Consider the following 15729-nt stretch of genomic DNA (forward strand, 5'->3'; position numbering starts at 1 on the left):
GTTCTAAAAATATTGATGTTAAATTTCTTATATATTAAATTAAAAATAATATTTACCAATATACAATCAAATTTTTTATCAAAATTAGATTTAACTTAAAGAATTTTTAATAAAAAATGTCCTTTTCCAATTATATGTCGCATTTTCTTTTATATATATTTGGACGATTTTCACCAAATTAAAGGAAAGGAAATAAGAAATGTTCCATAGCAAAATGCATTTCACCTTCGTAAGAAGGGTATATATAAGTTTGTCATTCCGTTTGTAATTTATATAATATAATGTCCGTCTGTCTGTCCGTCTGTGTGTTTGTTGAAATCAGTTTTTAGAAGACCGAGAGATCCGAATCTTAAATAATTCTGTTAGACATGCTTTCGAGAAGATCGCTATTTAAAATCAGCAAAATCGGTCCATAAATACCGGAGATATGAGCAAAAATCCGAGACAACCTCTGAAAATGTCATAAAATATACAAATTTTTTCATGCTTTGATATACGCAACAACAACAACACTGCTTATTCATTGAGTATTTCGTTTCATATGTTTGGATGGCTGTGAGTTTCATTGCCTTGTGTATATTGTTTTTGTTTCTTGGTGCATTCAGTTTCACGTCAAGCAGTAATATAAAGAGATCGTTTTCCACAGCTGTATATTCCAAGTTTTATTCCAATCCGACATTCTTAACCCATAAAATGTGGAGTTCAAAGGTCAAATTTTGCAATATTTGTGAATTCTCAGTGTACCATATCGAAATATTATTTATTTGTCGACCATATTTAATAAAGTTGGGGATTTGTTTCATATGAAATAAATCCCCAAAAATTGGGAGATATTTTATTTTAATTTAGGGAATTGTTTCATTTAGTCGGAGCTTTTTTCTTTTTCAAATTGGGGAGTTATTTCATAATGAAATAAGTCCGCATATTTGAGGAGTTATTTTATTTTTTGTTTTGGGGAGTTATTTCGTGGGAAGTTATTTCATGACGTCGTGAAACAATGCCCCAAAAAGCGAATTAAATCCCACAATATTGTTATATGTTCTACAATCTCTACAAAAATCGGCACCACATTTTATATTAGCATAAATTATTCTTTCTATTTTCGTAACGATCGGGGTCTATTTGACTCCATACAAAGTTCTCATCAGAAAATGGGTTGAACGTCGTTAATTCACTCTTAAACTTTACTTTATTCATTACTTCTAACTACAATAGCTTTCCAGATTTACAATATGTTACATATCAGAGATGCCACGCAAATTATAGCAAGTTCGTCAATTTCTATCTTTCTATCTATATATGAAAAATTTGGCGTCATGAAATAACTCCCCAAAACAAAAATGAAATATGTCCTCAAATTTGGGGACTTATTTCATTATGAAACAATTCCCCAATTTAAAAATGAAAAAACCCCAAACGAAATGAAATAACTTCCTAAATTAAAATTACATAACACCCCATTTTTGGGGATTTATTTCATATGAAACAAATTTTAAAATGAAATAAGTTCCCATTTAAAAATAACAAATTATGAAACAAGACGGTTTTAGTGACATTTCTAAAAAAAGTAGGTCGCTCATACTTTCGAGTGGGGCTTCAAAGTTAAATACATTTCAGTTTAATCGCTTAATAAAGATTCCCTTAATAAACGGCCTACGGCTATTTTCATTAGTTGATTACCTATTATTAAAATTGTTGAAAAATTATATAAAATTCATAATGAAATTATTAATGAATTCAAGACACATTAAAAAAATAAATTTAATTCAAGAACATTTTATAACAAAAATCCAGAGATAAAAATGATAAATTGCATTAAATGTTTTTGTATAAAGAAATCTTCATTTACCCAAGTGAGTTTTTATCCATTTAAGGAATTGCAAGCTTTAGAATAATTTTGAAGTGCTTTACGTGAACACCTGCCCTGAGGGCCTTATTTCACGGTGGTATTTTTCAACCACTGAGTAAGCTTTTGCAACGACTCACCACCGTCCCATTGTGTTTCTTACACGCCGGTGGCAATTTACGTATATGTAAGTTCCAGTCCAGTATACGTGCTCTTTGCCCAAGTACTCGAGCAATCTTGCCATAGTAGTCCCGTTGAGGAAGGACAGGTGTCATGAACAGTCTTAATCTAACCCCGACAAAGGAAAACCTTATATGTCGTCCAACCACACTACTGATATGGATCTAGTGCACAAATTGGCAGTCCGAAACACGGATCATTTTAATTGACAAGACTTATTTCAATGGCCACAAAGACTCACTGTGATAAGTTGAGCATGTTTAGAGTAAACTCCAACATACTCAACCATGAAGGAAAATCGCTGATAAATTAAAAAAAGGGCAGTGACGACCTTGCACCACACTCCGTTTTGCCGAACCTCAGTTCAGCACATCTCTTCCGCCACTCCAACCATCACTCCATCCGTCAAATCCATCCGACTAACCTCAGATACAACTCAGAATACAACAATCCATCAGATACAAGTACCTGATGGAACAACCAACATCTCGTATACCCAATCTTTGCATTATCACCTCAAATCCTACATTTCATTAATCCACAGTCATGCTCTGTAGTTTGTACCGCTCCTAGAATCTAGGAGCGATAACAGAAATTTATCATGAAAATTATATTTCACCATGTATCAATCATTTATCCAAGCACCCCCTTCCTGTGAGTTTAGGTTTAAACCCGAAGGTACCTCAACCAACTGACCAGCCAGGACACTGTCCTCCCGTAGTACCACATTATGTGGTGCTCTGGCTAGACCCCATGTTAAATCATACCAAGGACTAGCCGAGGAGTGAAGAGACATCAACAGTTTATAGTCCCGGCAGACTAGAGGTACTGGTAGACCCTCTTTACCCCGGGATTGCAATACACCAAGATGGAGATTTCACAAAGGTAACATGCCCCCGGGGTGCAACTTTTGCAAGTAAAACATTGGAAAATTGGAGATTGAGTCGGATACAAAAAATGATTTCAGATAATTTGGATTCAAATAATAAGTTATTATTGGCCTTGAGCCAATAAAATGAAATTCTCCTCATCTATAAATTATAAACAAATTCAGATACCCGTCTACAAACTCTCCCTTAAACTCTATGGTCTCGTCATGGACAATAAACTCGTCTAAAGTTTCATATATGTATATTCTCAACTACAATATTTTATATTTTACTATATTTTTTTTTTTTTTTTTCATTTTAGTTATTATTTATTGAATCTTTCTTACATAGAAATTTACAATAAGTATTGAAATCTTAACCTAAACTATAACTAACGTCGTTATTGCCACTGCAATTTCAACAAAAGTTCTCGATAATTTGATTATCTGGCAACATCCAATGTTTCCGTTCTTCTCAGTCGTCTATGACCCTCAAATGACAGCAACTCCCTGGCAAGGGGATTTGGGTGATCCATTAGTTTCGACAGGTAGGTTAAACAAGAGAGTTTGATCTCCTCGCGTATTATGGGGACATTGAGATCCCTATGAATATTACTATTGCGAATGTACCACGGGGCACCTGTTATTGACCTTAACAGTGCTGACTGCTTTCTTTGTAATTTTTCAACATTAGATGAGGAGGCTGTTCCCCACAGTTGAATGCCGTATAGCCATATCGGTTTTATAACTGTTTTGTACAAAAGCACTTTGTACTCCAAGTCTAGAGCACACCGCACAGTGGGGCAGAATGGAAATTTTTTGGAAATAAATCTGGCATTTCTAAACGGCTAATCCGATCGGGATAAAATTTGGCAAGAGCGTAGCCAAGGAGTATTCGAGTTTAAGTTTTGAAGATGAACCCTGGGGCTTTTTTTCATTTTTAACTTTTGGAATTATTTCAGAATGAAATAAGCCCCAAATTTGAAGACTTATTTCATTTTTGTTTTGGGGAGTTATTTCGTGGGGAGGTATTTCATGACGCCTAAATAACTCCCCAAAACAAAAAATGAAATAACTCCCCAATTAAAAAAAGCCCCAACGATATAACTCCCTAAATTAAAATGAAATAACACCCCATTTTTGCGGATTTATTTCATTTGAAACAAATCCGATGGCCTACTATCAAACATATATTTTTTTTTAATTTCGCGTGATAAAAGTATTATAATGAAATAACTCCCCAAAATACTTTTAGGGATTTATTTCATGTTTGAATTTTGAGGAATTATTTTGTAATGAAATAACTTCCCATTTTAAATGTGTAATAATGCCCAAAAAGGCGAGTGGAGCTCCAAAGATTAATACATTTCAGTTTATTCGCTTAATAAAGATTTCCTAAATAGCCATGTAAAATTTCGTTCAAATCGGACTAACCGCTTAGAAGTTACAGAATTAATTCCCTCCATTTTTTTTCTATACCACTGTGCAACGTTTTTGCTACCATCGATTGATTGTTAAAACATATGTATTTGGTAAAATTTTGCCATTTAAGGCCTGCAGTTAAATCTAACTCTGAGTTAAAAGTTTATTGTTAGTGGGAACAAAAATATTTAATAGTTTATATCATGTTTACTGGATATACTTTTATAAATATATTTAAATATATTTACAAAAGTATATTCCGTAAACATATATTTAAACGTATGAAAATTTTTGTAAATTATCTTAACATTATCTAACACTAACACAAAATAAGAAAATTTAGATTTTATTTCTAAAGGAAAGGAAACGTAACTAGTATTCGCTATTAACCTAAAATTAACGAAAAAGCTTTATCTGAGAAAAATTTTGTTAAAAACTAACTTATTGTTGGCTTAAAGAAGGGTCGAGCCTACAATAAAATTCTTATTGTTGAAAAAGCATTGTTTAATTGACATCACTAATAAGCAAATTATTGGAGATTTATCTCTTATCGTAAATATTGTAATGTCAAAGCAAGTGTCATATTAACATCGCTGATGACGTGTCATATTCGTGTTGGCGAATGTAATTCAGCTATTTACTTTTTATTAAAATTCATTACCCTTATACCTATGTACTATTTTCTATAGTTCACACAACGTGTTTAGCTTTTGACAAATACACTTAATTCTTATATAAGTAAAGCTCCACTCGTGTTTCATTTTTAACAGGTTATGGGCCCAGTGAGAGCCTTGTTAAATAAAAATTAATTTAAAATTTGTTTTAAACATGATTGATGACACCATCCACATTTTCCACCGACTGAACAACAGCAATTACCGGCTGTGGAAGTTCAATGTTGATGCAGTTCTAAAAGGCCAAGGTCTGCTTGGAATAGTACAAGGCAAGGCAAATTTTGATGACACTGCCTCTCAAGACTCCAAAGATTTGTGGGTGAAGCGTGATGGCAAAGCCATGGGAATTTTAATATCATCTATTGAAAAGGAACAGGCAAATCATATATTGTCGTGTACAACGTCCCATGAGGTATACTCAAAATTGAAAAATATCCACGATAAACAAAGCGAAGTAAAAGTAATGTGTCTATACGAAGAGTATTTTTCTTTAAAAATGCAAGAGGACGAATCCGTAGCAGCATACGTTTCAAAAGTGTCTTCACTTGCGACTGAAATCGAAGCACAAGGTGAAAAACTTTCAGACAATATTAAAATGGTGCGAATTATTAGTAGTCTGACGCCAAAATATCAGAACTTTAAAACAGTTTGGTATAATATTAAAGAAGGCAGAACACTTGAAAATTTAATGGCAAAGTTACAATTGGAAGAAGACCAACACAAAAAGAATAGCGAAACTGAAGTTACCGAAGCAGCGTTCAATGCAAAAACAGAGAAATATAAAAAATCAATAGCAGAAAGAAAGAAAACGACAAAATGCAATTTTTGTCACAAAGTCGGCCACTGGGAAAGAGAATGTCGAGCAAAGAAAAGACAAATAAAAGCAAAGACAGAAAACAATAGGCAAAGAGAAAGGCATGCAGATGAAGTAGCTTTTGTTGCAACAACAAAAAGTGACGTTATTTCGGCTCCATGTAAAGATGTGTGGATTGCAGACTCGGGTGCTACTCAGCATATGACGTCACGCAAAGAATGGTTTTCGGATTTGCATATGATAAACGATGATCGTTTTGTTTACATTGCAAATAATGAGAAATTGCGTATACATGGTTTTGGTACAATCCACATTAAAGTGTTAGTAAAAAACATATGGTATCCAAGAACTCTCACAAACGTACAATACGTCCCACAACTGACACATAATCTTTTTTCAACCGTGTCAGCTACATCAAAAGGCTTTTCTATGTTAATAGAAGCGAATTCTTGTGTTTTAATGGATAAAGTGCAAAATATATTAGCAACTGACGTTAAAGATTCTATGAATCAGTTTCGAATGCTTTTTGAAACACAAATCCATCAAACTGCAAATTTGGCGAAAATGGATTCTCTTCAGCAATGGCATTGCAGACTTGGCCATATTAATACAACAACCATAAAAAATATGAGTGACAAAAATATTGCTGATGGAATTAATGTATCCGATAAAAACAATTTCTTCTGCGAAGACTGCCAAAGAGGAAAAATGCATCGTTCGTTTCATAAGCTGGTGACAAAACGCAGTGCTGCCAAATGCGAATACATTCACATGGATTTATGCGGTCCCATGAGTGAAGCGGGTATTGGAGGCGTTCGTTATTTCATGTTGCTTAAGGATGAAAGCACATGTTTCAGGTATGTTTATTTTCTGTCAAATAAATCTGAAGTGCTTGAAAAACTTAAGTGTTTTATTTCTATGGTGCGCAACATGACTGGCGAGCGAGTGAAATATATGCGATGTGACAACGGCAAGGAGTTCATAAGTAGGGATGTTTTACTTCTTTTATCGAACAATGGAATTTCATTAGAAAAAATAACACCTTACACCCCTGAACAAAACGGACTAATTGAACGAGATAATAGAACCATACAAGAGTCGGCACGTACGATGTTGTTAGCTAGTGGTTTATCGAAATTTCTATGGCCAGAAGCAGTAAAGACAGCTGTCTACATATTAAATAGATCAACATCGTCAACAACAAAATTGAAAACCCCATATGAAAACTGGTTCGGGAAGAAGCCAGACCTGAGTCATGTAAAAGTTTTTGGTACTGAGTGTATGGTTTATCAACCGAAACAAACTGGAAGAAAGAAATGGGATGAAAAGGCGAAAAAGATGTTTTTAGTTGGATACGAATCAACAGCAAGAAATTTTCGACTGTACGATCAAGACTCCAGAAAGGTTATTACAAGCTGTGACGTCGTTATTGATATAAAAACTGAAGATGAAGATTTGGATATTATTTCATTTAATCAACAGGCGTCTAGTACACCAATATCATTAAAGCCAGAAACATCGATTATTAAAACCACATCTACAGAGAATCCAATCGAGCCAAGGGAGTGTAAAAGATATGACCTGCGAAAAGACATAGTCCCACCTCAAAGATTTGGCTACGATCATATGAGCTGTCTAGCAACAATTTCAGAGCCAGATTCCTACCAAGAAGCTGTGAATTCTAAACACGCAAAGGATTGGATTAATGGGATAAATGATGAACTTGATTCACTAGAGGCAAACAAAACCTGGGAATTAGTAGAAAAACCCAACAACAAAAATATCGTCGGATGTAAGTGGGTTTTTAAAATAAAATCAAGCCCGAACAACAACACACCGTTTTTTAAAGCTCGCCTAGTAGCGAAGGGTTTTTCGCAAAAAGCTGGAATTGACTACAAGGAGACATATTCCCCAGTGGTAAGATATGATTCAGTAAGAGCAATTCTGTCATTAGCAGCCACTGAAGACATGGAAATGATGCAGTTCGATGTTAAAACAGCTTTTTTATATGGCGACCTTGACGAAGAAATATATATGGAAATCCCAAAGGGCGTACAAACCGAATATGGTAAGGAATTTGTTTTTCGACTCAAGAAGGGTCTCTACGGGTTAAAGCAAGCCTCCCGTAATTGGAATATTAAGTTTGTAGATTTTTTGAAAACCTTTAATATGAAACAATCTGTTGCTGACCCTTGTGTCTTTTTTGGAAATATTGATAACAACAAAATTATTTTATTGTTATACGTTGATGATGGTTAATAATATCACCTAGTAAATCTGTCATTCAATTATTTATTGATAAATTATCAAAAAGTTTTCATGTTACTTATGGCGAGCTAAATTACTACGTTGGTCTAGAAATTCATCGTGACAGAATGAACAAAACTATCAAGATTGGTCAACAGATGTATATTAACAAAATTATTGCCAAATTCAACATGGAAAATGCAAGCCCTATTTCAACACCAGCTGATACCAACGTATTTTTGTCGAAATCAAGTGATGAAAGAGAAGTACAATTTCCATTTAGACAAGCTATTGGTTCGCTGATGTTTGCTGCTATAGTATCAAGACCAGACATTTCTTATGCTGTTGGTGAAGTAAGCAAATTTACTGAAAATCCTAAAAATTGTCACGTTACAGCATTAAAGCGTATTTTTCGATATCTAAAAGCCACAACCAACTACTGCATCGAGTACAAAATGAAAAATTGTATCAACTTAGAAGGTTATACCGATGCAGATTTTGCAAGGGACATCGATACTAGAAGATCCACTACAGGTTACGTTTTTCTAATAAACAACAGCGCAATCACTTGGAGAAGTCATCGTCAAAAAACTGTCGCGTTATCGACAACAGAAGCCGAGTGTATGGCAGTGTGTGAAGGTGCCAAGGAGGCGATATGGCTTAAACAATTATTAATTGATATTGGTTATAATCAAAGCCCACACACTATTTTAAATGTAGATAACCAAGGAGCTATTCGACTTATCAATAATCCCGAACTACACCACAGCACAAAACATATTGACATAAGGCTGAAATTCATCAGGGAGCTTAAAAATAATAACACTATTGGAATTAGGTATGTAAATACGGATATCCAGTGTGCAGATATTTTTACGAAGCCTCTGACGACTCAACGTTTCAACAAAAATATAGAACTTTTAGGAATGTCTAAATTAAACAATGAGTGAGAGTGTTGAAAAAGCATTGTTTAATTGACATCACTAATAAGCAAATTATTGGAGATTTATCTCTTATCGTAAATATTGTAATGTCAAAGCAAGTGTCACTCGTGTTTCATTTTTAACACTTATATTTGTCAATGGTTTATTAAATGAGAAATCCAAATTATTATTAAGAAATAATAAAATTAAATTAAGAAATGCAAATTTATATTGAGAAAAAACAAATTGAAATACAGAATTCCAATATTATATTAAGAAATTACAAATTGAAATTGAGAAATTGATAATAAGAAATTTAAAATTTGTATGAAATTATTTAAAAATATTTTTCTTATAAATCGTTTACATAGGATATTAGACCGACTCACAAAAAATAGTGTTTGAGTTACCCTTCTTAAAATATTCGTTGTTATGTCATATTATGTTACCCAAAATATTTTGGATTTAGTGTTGTCCATTCGTGAGCTGGACAGTTTTCAAGAAAATATCCTAAGGACAGGGGACACGACTTTTCATGTTCAATTCAAATTATTACCCAGCTTCAAAAAATCTTTGTTTTGTTTTATAATGGTTCCCAAAATATCTTGAGTCTATCGATGGTCGCTCGTGAGCCTGACCGGTTACAAAAAAGGCCTTTTGTAGTTATTTTTTTAAATTTTACAGTTTCTTCTTAAACAAACATACAATATCATTAGAAAGATTTTTGGAAGAAAAACCTAAAAATTTTAAATTTTTTGGAATATGACAATTATGAGGAGACGGTTATTTATGATTAACACATCATTGGACGCGGCTTTAAAACCCCTTTCAAATGATATCCCATATTTTATATATTGTTTCAAAACAGAACTAAAATTTAAAAAAAATAATTCAAAAGTACCTTTTTTAAATTTGGTCCAGCTCACGAACGGCCATCGTTAGATTCAAAATATTTTGTGTATCATCATAAAACAAAGCAAGGTAAATTTTGAGAGGGGTAATAAAACACATTTTTGCATTCCATACAGAGTTTGGTTTTTTCTCTATATTAAGATGGAATTTCAATTTGTTTTTTCTTAATAGCAATTTTGTTTCCTAAATTTAATTTTGTTATGTCTCAATATTAAATTGGATTTCTGAAATTCATTTTAGTTTTTCACAATATAAATTTGGATTTTCTCAATTTAAACTTAACTAATAAATATCCTATACAAAATCGAACAGCTATCTTTTTTTGTTTATCTTATTGTAAGCCAACGATTTTGTGTTTGTTTTAAAATAAAAATGTTTGCGAAATGAGTTATTTCGAATTACGTAAAATTCAGATGCTTTTAACTATTTTGAAAGCTTTAATTCTAATTTAAAACCAAAACTTGTAAACACATAGACGGTTTAAAAAGAACTTTTCTGTTTTTTTGATTTTACTCTCTCGTTGTAAGTATTTACTGGTAAAGTAAACGAACAGACCTATTATCTCAATATTTAGAAGAAAAATGTTCAAACAATTATATATGTATGTAATAATTTCTGCAGCAATTTAAATAAACGACCTAAATGATAACAGATCACAATTAATATTCATAGCTGTTGTAGGGTATCATATGGTCGGCCACTCCCGACTATACTTTTTCGCTTGTTTATATTTGAGGAACTGATTCAAAACGACTTTATCATAAAACCAATGTTGCATTTGTTATTATATGTATTGTTAGCCTACTTATGAACATCGATTATTCTAATTATTTTTATAACCTTCACCTTTGTGAGAAGGGTATACATAAGTTTTTCATTCCGTTTGTAATTTATATAATATAATTTACCAACCCTATAAGTAAGGCGAAAAGATTTTGGAAATGAAAATAGATGACATAAATATAAGAGCAAAAAATTTTTTTGAGTTCAATTTTTTTTTACATATTTTACAGAAAAAGATTATGACCATTTTTATAAATTTGTTTTGTTCAAATATAAACAAACCAAAATTAAAGATTTTAAGAAAGAAATTTATTATTATTATGAATGATTTGTTTTCTTATTAAAATTAGAAAATTACGTATTTAATTCCCATGCGAAAACTTCTGAACATTTTCGAGTACATAATTTTGTTGACAACCAATTAAAGTTCTCTATGTATTTTGAAAATAATCACAATATTTTAAAAATCTTGTACATATAAGAACGTTAATTTATTATTAAAGGTATCCGAATAACGAATATTTTGCGACAAAATTAACATCACTATTGCACATTTTCTTATTTATTTATTTACAAAGTTGTTAACATAATTAATTGTTTTTCTTATTTTTATTTAAATTTTTGATAAATTTTTGCAATTATTTTATATATCAAATATAGCATTATATTTAACATACATTCACTGGTAAATATTAATATAAACATTACTTTTTTCAATAAATTAGGAAAAGTGAAACTAACAAAAAAATTGAGGGGTACGAAAACTTCTGAACATTTTCGAGTACACTCAGGTCTCGTTTTATGCGATAGATGCGTTCCAAAACAAAAAAAAATGCATACATTTAATTCGCATAAAACGATACTTTAGCTTCATATAAAAACAAATGATTTGTTCCAGAATTCTAAAAAACCGCATAAATTAAAATTTTAATTAAAAAATCAAAACAAAATCGAATAAAAACATCAACAAACAAAATACGCTTAAAAATAAACAATAATATAATAATAATTATTAATAATAATAACATCACTATTGCACATTTTCTTATTTATTTATTTACAAAGTTGTTAACATAATTAATTGTTTTTCTTATTTTTATTTCAATTTTTGATACATTTTTGCAATTATTTTATATATCTAATATAGCATTATATTTAACATACATACACTGGTAAATATTCCTATAAACATTACTTTTTTCAATAAATTAGGAAAACCCAGCAAAAACTCGGTAATGGGTTGTACTTCCATAACCACTTACTTTTCAATGACTACTACTTACCGTCTGCATTACATAGAAGTACTCTAGTAATGACTTTCTTATAATCTGATATAGAAGTACTTTATTTTCGGCTTTGTCATTTTGTTTGCACATTTTATTTAATTGCGTTTTAAGAATTGTGTTTTAAAAAAATAAAACAAAATTAGTTTTGTTTGTGAAAACCATTATTTGACGCGCAATAAAATAGCTAAGCAGTGGTGCAGTGTGTAGAACATTTGACTAACAAACCGAAGCCCCTGGTTCGTATTCTAGCTGGCTCTTTTTATTATTAAAAAACAAAACAACTTACTCAACAACTGTTTTGTAAGGAAAATTGCAAGTACTTCTTTAAGTCCCTATTTGTAAGCCTGCGTAGAAGTACTTGCCTCCAATGACATCACCGTGTTAAAATAATGACTTAAAATGCTAATGAAGAAGTAGTGAAAAGAGGTTTTATTAGCTATTTAACTCATTACTTTTCAATGTAAGTTTTTCCTGGGAAGTGAAACTAACAAAAAAATTTAGGGGTACTAATTGGTTTATCAAATTAATTAAGACTTCGCTTAAAATATGATAAATATTAAACTTAATTTGTACTTCATATTATTTTTTGACCTAATTTTAGGATTTAACTTCCATTTTTAAGGGAATTTTCCTATAAACGCACTTTAGCCAGTTTAGTGTTATTAATAATGAGTGGATGACCCTTTATTGTGAATTAGTTCGAAAATGCGATCTAGCATTGATTCAACTAATTTTTTAAAGAGATCGGTATCAATTTCCTCACAGACTTGTTTAATTTTTAGTTTTAACTCTGAAACTGTCATTATGCTTTCATTGCGTAAACATTATTTGCGTAAACTTTGCATGCCATGTATCCCCATAAGTTGTCCATTGGATTTAAGTCCGGACTGCAAGTCGACCAGTCCAACAGAGGAATGCTATGTTCATGAAACCATGCTTTTGATTGCTTAGAAACATGGATTACTGCAGTATCCTGTGCAATAATTCTCACATTTTTTCGTCCATAAAAATCTGCTCAAACCATCACACTCCCTCCTCCAAAATTGCGTATTGACATAAGGACGTTGTTTGACCTCAAATCGTGCCAATAGCTAGAGTATGAATCTAAATTAATTTTATTTTTCATCTCCCAATTAATTTTATTTTACTCCCCATTTTATGTATTTTCTTGCAAATTTGAGACGATTTTCTTTCTGATGCCTTTTAAGCTTTGGCTTGCACTTGGGTTTCTTCCATTTTCTGTTACCATATGTTCGTAAAATGTGTCACAGAAAGATTAAGTTTATTTTTTATTTGAGTTGCATTTAATTTATTGCCTCTATTGGGTTTCCTCTTGTTTTATGAGATTAAACTGCCTTCTTGTTAACCTTTCGAGCTTACTTAATAAAATTGCGAATAACAGCTTCAGAACGTCCAATTTTACGAGCAATTTCTATATTAGAGCGTCCTTGGTCACGAAAATGTTATTTGAATTTTTTCCTGGTCAGAAAGAAAAGTTCCCTTTGGCATCGCTTAAAGTTATAAAATTTGTTGATTAAAACAGAAAATATTGTCGTAAATGAAAATTTTGCCATAAAAACATACCTTTAGTTGAAAAAAACTAAAATTGATATAAAAAATGTTTGTCACTTTTTTAAAACAAAAGTCTGCGTTTATAAGAATTTTCCACTTACATTAACAGCAAGATCATTTTATTGCCTTGTAAAGGAATACAGCAGAAGTGAGAAAAAAAAGTTTGTTTATATTCAAAAAGTACCGGTACTCCCTTCTCATTTAGAGTCTCCAAAATTGCTTTTGCACGAGAACAACAATTATACAACAAAAAAGGAGAAACAAATTAAGTGCGTTTATAGGAATATGCACCAGTGTATACACTATGAAAAATTAAAATAAAATAATTTGGTCATCATTTGGTTGACAGAGAGGCATTTCCAAATTGCCTAAAAATAGTGCATGTCAATTGGAATATTGTCAAATATTTATCTATTAATCCAATATTACCTAGATTAGAGTATTTTTCACAAAATATAACCTTTTATTTTTCTGAGATTTTATTTATAAATTTGTAAACGACAAAATTATAAATTTTTGATTTTATTTTAAAAGAAAATAATTAGTTTTCGCTATCAACCTAAAATTAACGAAAAAAGCTGAGATCTGAGAAAAAAATGTTAAAAATCAACTTATTGTTGGCTTAAAGTAGGGTTAGCCTACAATCTTATATTTGTCAATGGTTTAATGAAGGTATTTTAAGCTATTTGACTTTTATGAATTAATAAAATTTGTTTTAACTTACAAAAATAAATAATTTAAAAAAATAAAAATAACATATCGTCAGCTTACTATAAACTATATATCGAGAGACTATATTCTGTCATTTTCATGAAAATAAGATTTTGATGGCAAAATATCCCGCATCAGTGACACCTTATAATCTGCTTTTTCAACAATTTGCTTTTTATTACTTCATTGAATTGCATAAAATATAATATTTATTGCTATTAAATCAAATAAAAAATTTATATTTCTATGAAAAATTCTCTATCTGAAGGTTATAAAAAAATGTTGTAGAAAAAAGACTCTATCTAATATAATTTTGTGAATAATTTTGCAAATTATGCAAAATTTTAAATTCTTTTTATATAACGGTTTAGAATATGTTCGTAAAATTATGTATATTGTAGAAGAAAAAAATCCAAAAATCTTCTGGAACTAGCAAAATAAACAGTTTTTTGCTCTCCTGAAAACTTGTATTATTTTAGATAGAGACTATTGAATATAGTCCCTCGATATATGTTCCGAGTCCTTATAGATAGAGGAGTCGATTAAGCTTTGTCCGTCTATCTGTATGTTTGTTGAAATCAATTTTCTGAAGACACCGGATATTTTCGAGATCCAAATCTTCAAGAATTCTGTCAGACATGCTTTCGGGAAGTTTCCTATTTAAAATCAGCAAAATCGGTTCATAAGTAACGGCGATATGAGCAAAAATCCGAGACAACCTCTGAAAATTTCATCAAAAATTTAAACAAACAACAACAACACACCTAATCATACGGTACATTTTGTTATTGGATTGATTGTTTCTAGAAAAGCAAACCAAGAAAAACACATTACGCCTGTTATTGACTGGAAACATGAAATTAAATATATAGAGCCCGGATTAAGTGAGAATACATAAAAAGGGACTTTTTGGTACTTTGCGTTCTACAAAATGTATTTTTTGAATTTTCTATAATATTGAACCTAGAAACATGAGATTATAGGGCTCGGATTAAGTGAGAACGCGTATTTTTTCAGAACCTAGAAACACGAAATTAAGTATGTAGAGCCCAGATTAAGTGAGAACACATAAATGGGGACGTTTTGGAATTTTTTCGGTCTGTAAAATATACTTTTTGAATTTTAAATAATATGGAACCTAGAAACATAAAATTAAGTATATAGAGTTCGTATTAGGTGAGACCTATAAAAGGGGACTTTTTGGTACTATTTTGTTCTAAAAATGATATTTTTTTAATTTTATGGGTCTATTATCGAAAGCAACCGAACCTCAGTTAAGTTGCCAAAATGAAATAACAGATGGCAACCGGCAATTTCAGTTGTCAAATTTTCCACTAGAAATTTGTGGTTGCTGAGATGTTTTTTAAAGAAATTGTGTGGAATTTTGTAAAAAAAATGGATCCGTGTCATTTTTATTGGACCCGTGTCATATTTAATGGGTCTGTATCATTTTTTTTGTCGGGAAACTTTTCAAATTGAATGGCCATGATT

At 31.2% G+C, this 15729-nt stretch overlaps 1 protein-coding gene across 1 annotated transcript in view; it reads right to left on the reverse strand.

Annotated features, from left to right (window-relative positions):
• Nucleotides 1-15729, reverse strand: part of LOC119601984 (calcineurin-binding protein cabin-1-like) — a 446878-nt gene that overhangs the window by 81620 nt on the left and 349529 nt on the right. The gene's annotated exons all lie outside the window — the stretch shown is intronic.

Source organism: Lucilia sericata, unplaced genomic scaffold (assembly GCF_015586225.1).
Source record: "Lucilia sericata isolate MDLA Ls3-8-SP2 unplaced genomic scaffold, ASM1558622v1 Contig000203F_arrow, whole genome shotgun sequence".
Taxonomy (NCBI): Eukaryota; Metazoa; Arthropoda; class Insecta; order Diptera; family Calliphoridae; genus Lucilia; species Lucilia sericata.